The sequence below is a fragment of the Nanorana parkeri genome, unplaced genomic scaffold (assembly GCF_000935625.1).
Source record: "Nanorana parkeri isolate BGI_ZX_2015 unplaced genomic scaffold, ASM93562v1 scaffold171, whole genome shotgun sequence".
Lineage (NCBI taxonomy): Eukaryota > Metazoa > Chordata > Amphibia > Anura > Dicroglossidae > Nanorana > Nanorana parkeri.
In genome coordinates, this window is record NW_017306439.1 from 798,422 (window position 1) to 813,351 (window position 14,930).

A 14,930-nucleotide genomic window follows, 5' to 3' on the forward strand; every position below is an offset into this window, starting at 1 on the left:
CCCGGCGTTCCTGGCCGCCAGCGCAATGACGCGCACTCAGAAAACACGTCGCGGAGGGAACGCGGCTGAGATTTCCCACGTTCTCCGGGCTTCGTTAAAGGAGCCGCGCACAGGATGGAGCATTACCTGGTGAGGAGGGAGTGTGTACCCCTTTAAGAAGGTCTATAGGTGTCACCGCGCTGCCACCTGACACCCCATTGTCGGAGGTGTTGATGAAGGGGGGGGGGCGGTGTCTCATAGTCATACGAGAAGACACCTGCATCGGCCATATTGGGTTTCAGCTAATCCCCATTGTTCATCGGATTTCGGCCGCTTGCATTCATTGAGCGCAGGTATCGCGTATCGGTTTCTCCCATTACCCAGAATCTTCTGCGGCACACCGCGCCGTGACATCTCACCCGGAGTATGGCCCTGGACAAAACAACGAGATCTTTGTAACAACGTGACCCCTGAGGAGGAAATTCTCTTCCGTTATATACAGTATATACAATAGGGAGTGTTCTGTTTCATCTGTAGATCCCGCCAGAAATCCGGGGCAATGTCCTGAGCACTCCGCATGTGTTATCAGTTACATTCCTCCCAGATATCTCTGAGGGCTACAGTGTACCTTGTAGGCTTATGGAGGTGAGGAGAGGGGGAGGTGTTTTGCAGTCTTGTCCTGGAGTGACAACGCTGCTCCTCTATAGATACAGTACAGTGAGTGAGTGTTGTCACCATAGGACAGGAAGTGTGCCACACTCTTATCAGTTACATCGTTCTCAGCTATCTACGAAGACTACAGAACCACAGGGATGACAAGATGGGGGGTGTTTTGTATTCCGCTCCTAGGGTGACAAGGTTGCTCAGCCATAGATATAGTACAATGAGGAGCGTTGTCACCCTAGGACAGGAAGTGCACTTCTTGTTATAGGGTGACAACGCTCTGTCCTTGTTCAGACGCTTCCTGTTATAGGGTGACAATGCTCAGTCCTTGTTCTGGCACTTCCTGTTATAAGGTGACAACACTCTGTCCTTGTTCAGACACTTCATGTTATAGAGTGACAACGTTCTGTCTTTGTTCAGACATTTCCTGTTATAGGGTGACAATGCTTTGTTCTTGTTCTGGCACTTCCTGTTATAGGGCGACAACACTCTGCCCTTGTTCAGACACTTCCTGTTATAGGGTGACAACAATCTGTCCCAATCTCCCAACTGTCCTCCTGCATTGTCACCCTGTCACATGGGCTTCCTGATGCAAACTACAAGTGCCCATTTCATCACTCATTACACAGACATGATCCACTGTTGTCACCCGCATGAAACCCGCCCTGAGAAATGCCATGCAGTCATCACTGGAGTGCATGTAGACAAGAAATGGCTATAAAGAGGCTGCAGGAGATCAGCAGGAGAGACGGAATAGTTAATCATGGAAATAGTTTATAGAACACATTGCGCAAGCTAAGGGGGGCTGTTTATAAATGTTTTCACTCAAGATTCACACAACATTCAAACATCTTTCTTATTGGATTGACAATAAGGGGGAAAGCTGTGTGAATCTTGAGTGAAAGCCTCTGTACTCTGTACTGCGCCATTAGCTACCGCAATCAGCGTCGTTCACCCCCGCGGGGGACACACACACGCCGTAATTGCTGATATATACTCCAGGTAAGAACGACTTCCTGCCCGGGTTGTAGAGAACTCTGCTGTAGGTAGTTATTGGCTCCCCCGCTGGGAGGGGTGACGTTTCATCACCGGACACAACCTCCCGTCACAGCGACCTCCCCTCACCCCTCCGCGGCGGTTACGGCTTCCCAGAAAGAACACGTTTTTATGGCGCTCCTGGCCTCGGAACAATATGTGAGCCGCGCGCCTTTTACTACCTGCAGCAAACTTCCAAGTCGTTACGGCGTCTCCTTCCCAAGCCTAGCCCATTATATAATCTCCCAGCATGCCGTTCTCCTTCATCACATCTGCCATTGTCGTTTCCAGGTGCACCCTGGGAAAGGTTGAGTCGGCGGTAACGCAGAGCCAAGAATATAATATAGGCGTCCTTGACGTTACTCAGGAAGCACAATGTGATACAATGCGCTCCGGGGGTCTGGTAATCGTTTCCTCAGAAAAATAGTTTTCAATCAGAACCCCAAATTTAGGTTTCAGTAAGTTCGGGTTTAGGTCTCGGATTTCTTAAGCAAACCATTTTTTTCATTGGGTTAAGTATCTGATGGAAAGGAACACCTTCTGCTCATGGTCATCCAGACATCCAAGCTCCTTCCGTTGGCCATTGGGCTGCCCGTCTGATGGAAAGGAACACCCTCTGCTCATTGTCATCCAGCCATCCAAGCTCCTTCCATTGGCCATTGGGCTGCCCGTCTGATGGAAAGGAACACCTTCTGCTCATGGTCATCCAGCCATCCAAGCTCCTTCCGTTGGCCATTGGGCTGCCCGTCTGATGGAAAGGAACACCCTCTGCTCATTGTCATCCAGCCATCCAAGCTCCTTCCATTGGCCATTGGGCTGCCCGTCTGATGGAAAGGAACACCCTCTGCTCATGGTCATCCCGCCATCCAAGCTCCTTCAGTTGGCTATTGGGCTGCCCGTCTGATGGAAAGGAACACCCTCTGCTCATGGTCATCCAGCCATCCAAGCTCCTTCCCTTGGCCATTGGGCTGCCTGTCTTATGGAAAGGAACACCTTCTGCTCATTGTCATCCAGCCATCCAAGCTCCTTCCCTTGGCCATTGGGTTGCCTGTCTTATGGAAAGGAACACCTTCTGCTCATTGTCATCCAGCTGTCCAAGCTGCTTCCGTTGGCCATTTGGTTGCCCGTCTGATGGAAAGGAACACCCTCTTCTCATGGTCATTGAGCCGTCCAAGCTCCTTGAGTTGGCCATTGCGTTGCCCCACAGATGGAAAGGAACACTCTCTGCTCATGGTCAACTCAACCAGCCATCCAAGCTTCTTGAGTTGGGCATTTGGTTGCCCGTCTGATGGAAAGGAACACCCAATGCTCATGGTCATCCAGACATCCAAGCTCCTTCCATTGGCCATTTGGTTGCCCGTCTGATGGAAAGGAACACCCTCTGCTCACGGTGACATTTTTATTTAGAAGAGAAAAGTTACAAATAAAAAAAGTAAATATTATAAAGTAGAGAAATGAACTGGCACAGAGATCATCAGAGATGAGGTAAGGAATTTGAACTCTTGGCCAAAATGTGGAAGCTTTCAAGCTCTAATCCTGTACTTGCCATGTAGGACCTCCCCATACATAAACATGTAACATAGTAACTCATTAAGATAAGAATTTGCATAAGTAACATAACATTCATTACAAAAAACTTAATTTCCTGGTATGTTGGAACACCGTATCAGATTGACTGTGACCAAGACTCTCGCTGAAGAATGTGGAGACTATCTCTCTACATTGCACAAGAAGATTATCCAAGGAGACGAGAGAGCAACAACGTGTTCCAATAACATCTTCCTGCAAAGACATTCTAACAAGAAAACCAGTTATTATATAAAAACTTTATACAAGCAACACATCAATAATTACAAGAGACTTTATTTCCTGTCATGTTGGAACACGGTATCAACTGTGACAAAGACTCTCGCTGAAGAACGTCGAGACTACCTCTCGTCATTGAACAACAAGACTTTGCAAGGAGCCTGGAGGAAAATATGTTGTCCCAATTACACACAGTGCATCTCAGTTTGTTGGTTATGGAGCTGCAGACCAGTCAGGGTGCCCATGCTGACTCGTGTCCACTGTCAAACCCACCAACAATTGGCACGTGAGAATCAGAACTGGACCACGGAGCAATGGAAGAAGGTGGCCTGGTCTGATGAATCACATTGTGTGCATGGCCAAGTGTGCGTTTGTCACTAATTTGGGGAAGAGATGGCACCAGGATGCACTATGGGAAGAAGACAAACTGGCAGAGGCAGTGTGATGATTTGGGCAATGTTCTGCTGGGAAACCTCGGGTGCTGCCATTCATGTGGATGTTACTTTGACATGTACCACCAACCCAAACAGTGTTCCTGAGTACACCCCTTCATGGAAATGGTATTCCCTGATGGCAGTGGCCTCTCTCAGCAGGATAATGCACCCTGCCACACTGCAAAAATGGTTCAAGAATGGTTTGAGGAACACAACAAGGAGTTTGAGGTGTTGACTTGGCCTCCAAATTCTCCAGATCTCAATCCAATCGATCATCTGTGGGATGTGCTGGATTAACAAGTCCGATCCATGGAGGCTGCAACTCACAACTTACCGGACTTAAAGGATCTGCTACTGATGGTGCCAGATACCACAGCATACCTTCAGGGGTCTAGTGGAGTCCGTGCCTGGATGGGTCAGAAAAAGGGGGACCTACTCAAACTTATGGGGGGGGTCATCCAGATACCACAGCATACATTCAGAGGTCTAGTGGAGTCCATGCCTGGACGGGTCAGGAGAAGGGCAACCTACTCAATATTAGGGGGGTCATCCAGATACCACAGCATACATTCAGAGGTCTAGTGGAGTCCATGCCTGGATGGGTCAGGAGAAGGGGAACCTACTTAATATTAGGGGGGTCATCCAGATACCACAGCATACCTTCAGAGGTCTAGTGGAGTCCATGGCTCCGTGACCTCAATACTGGTGGTGGCTTCCAATGTTTTATGCGTGCTGTGTTGCAGTCAGACGATTCCACGTTCTTTAATAGATACACAGATACGTCCTTTATGCTATCAGTTATTTTTACATTCTCCGTTAGATACAAGCTCCCATGTGTTACATCTTACCGGGAAATGATATAATTCCATAGACGTGGAAGAGGAAGCAATTTATTGCCTTTGTTGTACCGTCCTTCAACAAGCCTCACGTTTTATATCATCTTCTTTAACGTAATGGCAGTAGATGTAAACGATCGCGCATGTTGATGCAGCACGGCTTGGCCCAACCCTTTCCCTGCAGGAGACATTGTTACAAAAGATTTGCATACACATTTTGTACTTTAAACCCCACAACATTATATATTTCCTGAAAGTAGAGAAACTGTAGAATAAAATGGTGGTAGTGGCAGTTGCAATGGTTGTCACCATCAGGACACAGGCCATGTAGCCATCACTGAAGTGCATGTAGACAGGAAGTGGTACAAGGAGGAAAACAAGCTACAAAGAATAGTCCATTGAAAAACAAAATGGCAATCGGTTATGATACACACTGATTTATTAAGGGGAGGCATATTCAGAAAGCAGGGAATCTGCCCTTCAGCACACATTCTCTACAGGTGAATCCTCCAGACCCATGAGTTTTAAATGACGGTGATTGATGGGTGCAGGGGTGTAACTAAAAATCACAGGGCCCCATAGCAAAAGTTTGTATGGGGCCCTGTGATTTCTAGATAAGCCCACCTGAGATCCCACACATCCCCCCTGCAGGGTCTCAGGTGGGCGGTCAAGGCCTCTTACCTGTCTGCTCCGATCTTCTGTCCGCCTCCTTCTCCTCCACGATCGCTTGCGGGCCTCGCCTCCTTCATCATCGGCAGCGATATAGGAGGCGGGGCCCAGTGATCGAGTAAGCGGGGCTTAGCGATGGGGGAGGCGGGGTCTGATAATCGAGGAGGTGGGCCCCAGTGATGGAGGTGGTGGGGCACGCCTCCTCGATCATCGGGCCCTGCCTCCCCATCGCTAAGCCAGGCTTACTCGATCACTGGGCCCGCCTCCTCCACTGCTGCAGACGACGGGCCCAGCCACCTCCACCGAAGCTATTGGTTGTCACCGACTCAGCAGCGGCTGTGAGGCGAACACGCCGCTGCACATGTGAATAGTGGCATGTTCCTCCTCACAGCCAGTGACAGCCAGCAGCCTGAGATGCCATAGCGACCCAGGCGGCCCGCACGGCATCAGGGGGATGTCCTGGCCGCGCCCCATAGCGGCCGCCCGGGTGATTGTTACGCCACTGGATGGGTGAAAGTCACATTCACTGCTCTTTAAATGTCAACCAGTGAAGGTTTACGGCTACTGTAACAATTATTATCAAACTGATGATTAAAAAAAAAAAAGTTGCATTCACGGAGAAAGGAATGTGTAAAATGTGTTTTAGCATAAAAGGGAATCCAAACACGGAATATTTATCAGGCACTTCGCTTAAATGTTTTCAGTTCTTTTGTGATTAATATTTTTTTGTTTTCCCTTTTATCGTCTCATGTTGGAACACCCGAGCTGTAATGTTCTGCATGAAGACAACAAAGAAACTGCGATGCTAATTAACGATCACAGCGGATTTCTGGACAATGGCCAAGCAAGTCAACCAATTCAGTAATTTACCATAAAATCTGGACTGGCACTGAAGACTATGCCGTAGAACAGTTGTTCCCGACGTTTGTTTTTAACCTATGTACCCCTTGGCGGTGCATTTGTATTAATTGTACCCCGTAGTGGGGTTGAGGCCGGGGGCAGCGGGGCATGATGGGTGTGACCCAATTGCACAAAAAGTTGGAGGGGCTCAAATGTCACTTTGGCGTGTCAGTGGAATGAAGGAGGGAGCTGGGAGGCTGGGGTACAGGACTCTTTGGGGTATGCCATATTGTGGTGAGGTGTCCAGTGTTATTTTGTGGCCTCCTTGGGGATGCGGTTTGTGATAGTGGATTCCTTGGATCTAGGAATCCTCAGGATTTTTGGGGGCACTGTGGGTTTGAGGGCTAGATATCCCTCCTTGATGGGTATCTGGACCATGGAGGATGCAGATGGAGTAAGTGTGCAGTCTGGTGGGTCACTTGTATATTGAATTTCATGGTGGGGGGGGCGCAGCTGCACTTTCAGTGCTCCATGGAGTGGAGTGTAGAGTGTATTGGGTCTGCAGAGTGGAGCGGGTCTCATCTGATGGAACTTTGAACAAGGATGACTATCGGGACTATCATGCCAGCTGTGTACTTGGATTTTGTATAATCGATGATTATGGTTTTTACTATGTATATAGATTTAGAAGCAATCGGCCTGAGACTGTATTTTACATTTTATATTGAATACATTTTGACACAATTTTTATAGATTTTTCTTTTAATCTGATGGAGACAGCTTAATGGACTGGTGGCCAGTGAGACCCTGAGCAGAGGGGGGTTGTCCAGATTCTGGTGCAACAATTTGTGTCCTCTGCGTGCCAAATTATGGAAGGCAGAAAAGGGGAATCATGGATCGGAGAAGTTAGCAGGTTATTTAGCAGTCACAGACCTGATTGGCTGGTGGTAGGCTGGTAAGCATGGAACTCAGAGATAGTCTGTTGGGAGCAAGCCCAGTTAGCGATCTTCAGATAACAAGAGAACTTCCCACCCACCTACTCTATGCTCTTAGGTAGACCAATTTTATGGAAATGACAGCAGCTGGTAAGTGGTTTGGGGTCTTTGAAGGCAGTCAGATTGGCGTTGATGTGAAATGATCAGGACCAGTCTCCGGTATAGTGTTCTCTATGTCATTGCAGTTAGCTGGTATAAATTAGCATGTGTCTGTGGTTAGTTTGGAGATTGTCCACTAGTCAGGGGATCTAATATACTGTATGTAAGTTGTTCAAAAGTCTGTCTCTGCAGAACCACTTATGCGTATTAGGTCCCAAGCGCCAACATACAGCCTTGTGGACAATCTTCAAACTATCTGAAAAATGTTTCCTGGTCCATAACATCTCAGGTTGCTACCAGTTGACTGCAGTGACATGGGGATGCCATACTGAAGACGGGTCCTCAATCATTTCACACCAACACCAAACTGCCTTCAAAGACCCCAAACCACTCACCAGCTGTTGTCACTTCCATAAAATTGGTCCACCAACTTGACATAGAGTATGCCATACCGAAGATTTTGATTTTTCTTAGTGCCTTCAAGGGCACCTTAGACTTATACTTCAAGGCCCTGCAACCTTAATCTGACCTGGACCTTTTGTATCTTTGTAATTTTGTACTAAAAGGCTGCTTTGGCCATTTAACTCCATTTCAGATGCGGTCTGGTCAATTGTGGGGAATGGTATGGTAGTGTTGGGGAAGGCCTAGCAGTGGAATGGAAGGTTGACTGGTTACATCTGTTCTACCTTAGTCAAGTGTTTGTCTTATGAGATCCTTGTATTTTAGACAAACTTGTACCTTGTGATATCGTAATCAGCAAACGAAGTAGAATTACGAAATGGATTATAAAAAAAGAGCCAGTGAGAACATGCCAAGAAAACTGCAGCAGGCTGTAGGCAGATGGTGCCAGGATACACAAAGATAGAGTCAGTCTAGGTCCCTCTCAGAGTGGTTGCAGATGTACGTAGAGATAATTCATCCCAAATTGTCTTCTCGGTTTAAGTGGATTAAAACATGATACAGATATGTAATGTGGTGTAATATGTAAAACACAAGTCACGTGTGGCTCTATAGACAGCTGAGACTATTTTACTTCTTTCAATGTGTCTGACATGTGAAGGGCCTATGTTGCTCCACAGAATAGGATTAAAACTTTATTTCAACAAATACACTTTTTTCCCAGTGCTGGTTTAAATCGGTCCGGTTGCTTTGGAGAAGTGCGAGCAGATGCTCAACAAACCGAGCCAACAGTTTTAGTGTTGTTAAAGAAGATGTGAACCCAATCACTAAAATCTCATAGACGTCTCAATATGTTAACGTAATTTTCAAAAGTTATTTCAATCTGTTTAAATCTTTAATTAAAATAATTCTTGGTGATCCTGCAAAGAAGGCCATTGTTTAGGCACTTTCTGTTATAGGGGGGACAATGATGCGGGCCAGTCTCCCAATTGTGCTCCGGTGCTGTCACCTTGTCACAAGGGCAGACATTGGAGATTACAAGTGGCCAGTTCAATCAGAGCCATGGATAGGGGGGTACTTATGTACTTGGCCAGGGACACAACAGGTCAGGAGGGGGGCCTGGGTCTGACTTGGAAGCAGGTCTTGGTTTAGACGGGGTCTAAGAGTGGCAGACCTGTTCCCACCCTACTGAGTACAGGTGAGGAATAGCCGGATCAGGACCCTCATGGCTACTGAGAGAGCTCAGGTTCTGATGAGGGATTCCGAACCCGCCATATTCCCTCTGCGTTTGGAATGTTGCTGGTAACTCTCTCCCTGCTGTGTTGGGTACAGAAAAGTGACTTCAATCAGTAGCTTGACACTTCCACCCATAAATTGATCCTTGTAACTGTATAGTTACAAGGGGAGGGGGGCTGTATGGTAGACCATACAGGGCCCCATGATTTCGAATTGTGGCCCTGGTTTTAACACACATAACTCAGGGATTGTCCACTGTTGTCACCATCAGGAAACCCACCATGCAGCCATCATTGAAGTGCATATAGAACATGGAGTGGCTGTAAAGATGCAACATCAGCACCTGGACTATATGGTAAGAACCTTTGGGGACACCTGACCATCACATCTACTATATGGCCAAAACTATGTGAACCCCTCTCCAAATGATGGCGTTCCCAGTGATGAGTACTGTTAATACTACAACATATGAAGACATTTTAGACAACTGTGTGCTTCCGACCTTGTGGCAACAGTTTGGTGAAGATTCTTTTTTGTTCTACCATGACTATCCCCTGTGAACAATGCTAGCCCCATAAAGACATTGAGTGACCAGTTTGGTGGGGAGGGACTTGAGTGTCCTGCACAGAGCCCTGACCTCAACCCTACTGAACACCTTTGGGATGAATTGGAAAGCTAATTGTAAACCAGGTCTTCTCATCCAGCATCAGTACCTGAGCTCGTAAATGGCCACAAATTCCCACAGACACCCTCCAAAATCATATGGACAACTTTTTGGAAGAGTGGAGGCTGTTGTAGCTGTAAGGGGGGGGGGGGGAAGCAACTCCATAATAATGGCCAAGCTTCATCAAGACATGATTTGACCAGTTTGGTGTGGAGGACTCAAGTGTCCTGCACAGAGCCCTGCCTTCAACCCTACTGAACACCTTTGGGATGAATTGGAACCCTGATTGTGAGCCAGGTCTTCTGTGGAAAGCTAGAAGAGTAGAAGAGGTTATAGCCACAAAAGAGAAACTCCATATTAATGGCCATGGGGGCAACTCTATGTTAATGGCCATGGGAGGACAGCTCGATATTAATGGCCATGGAGGGGACAACTCCATATTAATAGCCATGGCGGGGACAACTCTATATTGATGGCCATGGGAGGACAACTTCATTTTATTTGCCATGGGAGGACAACTCCATATTAATGGCCATGGTGGGGACAACTCCATATTAATGGCCATGGGAGGACAACTCCATATTGATGGCCATGGGAGGACATCTTCATTTTAATGGCCATGGTTTTGGAATGGGATGCCCAACAAGCTCATATAGGAGTGATGGTCAGGTGTTCACAATATCTTGTCCATAAAATGTATATCAGCCTATGGGCACTGCCATTATGTTTGTTAGGGGTCCTCAGGGGTATCTCCACCACAGTCGGTAGGCTAAAGTGTCTTTTAGATACCGCTGGATAGGTGGCCATGTGAGCCCGCACAGATAGTTAGACAAAAGGTTCAAGATGGCCTGCCCAGTCTCCTACCCCACTAGGGTCCGCAGAGAATAATAAGTGGAGTGTAGTAAGATTTACATTCTGAACCATGCCATAGTTTGAGTCAGAACATTTTACTGTTTGTTTACCAACAGTCTTAAACTAAAGAGGCTGATCTGTTATGCCATATGTTAATAATCACACCCCTGTAATAGCATACATTGGTAATTATATTGAGAATTTCTACATACTGCCTTGTGATGATACACAGGATTTAAATTTCACCAACTGTGAGATGGTTTATTTGTATCTCGTAAAACGAGAAGAAATATATCTTAATTGGAAGTCTTATTGCGCCTCCCACGTCATGCCATAATGGCACAAATCAGATCAAAGTCTCATATGAAAACTTTTCCTTTAGCAGCTCACGGTAATACCAATGTTCCTTTTTTAGCGTAATGACCTTATGTTTACTATTGCTGCAAATGGTCCCTTTCAGCAATGCATAGCTCAATGGTGCGTAAAAGGTGCACAGTCCCAACTATGTGAAACCCGTGCGCTATTTCTGCTATTTGTTTCTACATTTGAGAAAAACATATAAAACGTTTAATGATAAGTTTGTAGAATTTGTAATGTCAGAAGATGTTTATTGCCTTTGAAAAGCGAGGCCTCCGATGTGCAGCTCCGCACATTACAGCAACATCATGTAATGCAAAGCACAGGCTGGTTAGTTAACGTGTAGAAGATTAGAACACGAGTCTCGGAAAATATGAACCAGGTTAATTTCTTTTTGAGCATTGAGAAACGTTTCTAAATGCCTTTTCCAAGCAAAACCTATCCTTATATCTAGCTGTTCCCCCCAACCCCCTCCCTTGCTTTCCAAAAAACAAAGAAGTTTCGCAACTTTGAGTTGTGTAAGTTAACTTTTTTCATTAGTTGAAAGGGACTTTGGCTGTTTGTGGAGCGGCTTTGATAAGCAGCGGGATCATTTGGTTTCTGTTTATCTTTTTTTTTCTATCTGTTCCTTATACTTGTTTCCAGATCTCTTCAAAGTTACATGAAACCAAATGTCACAAGTCAGAACTTAGGACCTTCCACCAATGGGCCACCTCCCACCATGAATAGGTGCCCCCATCGGAAGATTCCCCCTTACAGCTTGTTCAAGGGAAAACGCTAAAATTTTGTCTTTCCCATCACTTTCTTTCTCAGGGACAATGTAACCAGGACAAATAGAGGGGTGACCGAGGGTCTAACTCTTCCCCACTGTATCCAGATTGCACAATTGACTACTGAATATACTCTCTGGCCAAACATCTGTGGACACCTGATCATCACACCCATATGAGCTTTTTGGACATGCCATTCCAAAACCATGGCCATTTATATAGAGTTGTCCCCTTTGGGGCCTCCATTCTTCTCAGATGAATTTCTACAAGATTTTGTAGGGTGTCTGTGGCAATTTATGCCCATTTGTGAGGTCAGGTACTAATGTTGGATGAGAAGACCTGGCTCACAAACGGCGTTCCAATTCATCCCAAAGGTGCTCAGTAGGGTTGAAGTCAGGGCTCTGTGCAGGGCATGCGAGTTCCTCCACACCAAACTAGTCAAACCTTGTCTTTATGGACTTAGCACTGTAACGGGGATAGTCATGGTGGAACAAAAAAGGGTCTTCACCAAACTGTTACCACCAGGTTGGAAGCACACAGTTGTCTACAATATCGTTGCATGATGTAGTGTTCAGGTCAAGGCTCTCTGCAGTACACTTGAGTTCCTCCACACGAAACTGGTCAAATCATGTCTTGATGAAGCTTGGCCATTATTAAAGAGTTGCTCCCATCCCTCTTGCAGACACAACAGCCTCCACTGTTCCAAAAGGCTTTCCATATGATTTTTGTGGGTGTCTCATTCAAATTGTGGGATTTTGTGGTCATTTGTGAGGTCAGGTACTGATGCTGGATGAGAAGACCCAGCTCACAATCGACATTCTAATTCATCCCAAAGGTGTTCAGTAAGGTTGAGGTCAGGGCTCTGTGTAGGACACCTGAGTTCCTCCACACCAAACTAGTGAAACCATGTCTTTATGGAGCTGGCTTTGTACACAGGGGGCAGTCATGGTGGAACAGAAAAGGGTCTTCACCAAACTGTTACCACAAGGCTGGAAGAGAACAATTGTCTACAATGTCTTTGTATGATGTAGAAATAAAAGGACCCTTCACTGGAGACACCTGAACGCCATCATTTGGAGAGGTTCCACACATTTTTGGCCATATCATATATCTTAAGAACATTATCCTAATTGCACTCAACGAGTATAAATATAAAACAAAAATGACATGCACCTCTAGGATGCTGTAAAGGTGAAAAAATGTAAAAAGGATTTATTTTATCAATCTCAGATGTAGGTCAAACGTTTGAAATGGTCCTTCAATCAAGAATCTATTTTTATTCTTTCAAACTCTCTTAAGTGTCTCTTGGTATTGGATTTTATATATACAGTATATATATATAGCTCTATAATCAGCTGTGAGCAGAGAGCATCCCTTGTTACAGGTTCTGCTCCATTGCCCTCTGTGGTGTTACTAGTTTTAGAATAACAATGATGTATCACAGCAGACATGCGGTACGATGGTGCTGCCAGTCTCACTAAGCCAATTTCCCGCACAGGTAGGTTTTGCATAGTAAGGTCAGCAGATATTAAACCCAATTGAGGCATTCGTCTGCTGTTCCATTCCTCCAAGGAACTTGCTGAAAAATGCTTCGTTACCTGCCTGATGAGGCCCCTGCACTAGGAGCAATATGCCAGTGGCAGTAAGAAGTAATAGTTATCTCATTCACCCGAGCTAGAAATGTGGCAGGAGAGATAATAGGTTTTGCAGTTAATTGCAAATGATGAAGGAGTAGGTCCCGGCAGAACTGAAGACGAGAGAAACGCGATGAAGATGTTCATACAGACTGACAGATCCGTCACCATACCGAGCCTCAAAATTTGCGGCAGGTTAAAAATAAGGATCTCTGGACAATGAGATGGCAAGACGTTTTTAAGGGATGCTCAGGGCCCAGATAGGACAGTTTATACACAATATCAAGCGATTCTGAATGGAAGGAATACAAATTCAAACATTTTTTTAAAGGTATTCCTTTTCTCCATCCACGGTGTAACTACTATTCATGGGGATCCATAGGAAAAATTTGACGGGGGCCTCCCATGAGCTCTCTTTCTGTGACACCTAGTAATGTCAGTTGGGAAATTGAACCTTGATATATAAGCCAGGGGTGTCCCTAGCATAATTGCCACATGAGGCGAGGGGGAGGGGGGGTGCTGGTGGTAATGTTCCGGGGGAAGTTAGCGTCTGGTGGTGACGTCTGGGGGATTCTTGGGGGAGCATGCTAATGGTGCTGTGGCCGATGTCCTGGTGGTGCACCGCCCAGCTCTGGCCGGCATTCCCCTCAGCTCACTGATGTCACTGGTTGCCAAGAGCTGGGAGGGGAGATATGTATGGCCCTTATACATCTTCCCACCCAGCTCTAAGCAACCTTGGATGCCCTGGCCGGAAAGGGGGTGCCTGGCTATGCCTGCTGCCCCCCTTCCGCCTCCTATGTGGCCCCCAAAGAGATGCTATCTGATGAAACTGCCTCATTTTATGATATGAGTGCTAAAAAAAAATGAAAAAAAAAATACAAACCTCAAATATATATTTTAGCTTAGGGAACACTCTGAGAAGACTGTGTTGGGCATATGGGGTTAATATCACAGTGCTGGCCAGGATGACCATAAGCTCTGAGGCAATATATCTACTCACAGATAGGGGGAATGCAATGGAGATCTGTGACTAGGGACAGCACCATCCAAAAGCTTATGCTGCAATCTAGCCTCAGCTCTTCTGGAATGGAGACATCAGAAAACCTCCCTAATGGGGCCCCTTTCCCACCCTTGGGCCATATATCAGCCTTGTGGGCTGTGGCTATAGTTACACCAGTGTATTTAATGAACTAAGATTCATTTATTGTGTATGTACGGTCAACACTTTTTCAGCTTTGGATAGAGGGAAGAAGGCTTGTACCCTTCTTCACTATCAACTTGACCGATGTTGTCAAAATTGACAAAATTTTGACAGAATCGTCAACTGTGAACTTGGCTTGTTTCTGTCAGGTGTATATACCGGCCTGCATCTCCTCTGGGTAGATTTACCCTCTCTTTTTGTTCTGTCTGGGATTTTATCCACTTTCCTACCCCATCCAAGACTAAAAAAAAAAAGTTTTGGCCATACATACAATCATGTGATTTTGAGTTATAAATTGATTTGGGGTCTGCTAAACGTGTAGACCCCCCAACCCCCTATGTAAAAAGAAGCACTTTTAGATCAAAATAGAAGATGATATTGACATCTCCATCACATGGGCTTCCAATGGAGATTACAAGTGGCCTTTATAGCACACATTACACAGACACTGTTGATGTTGT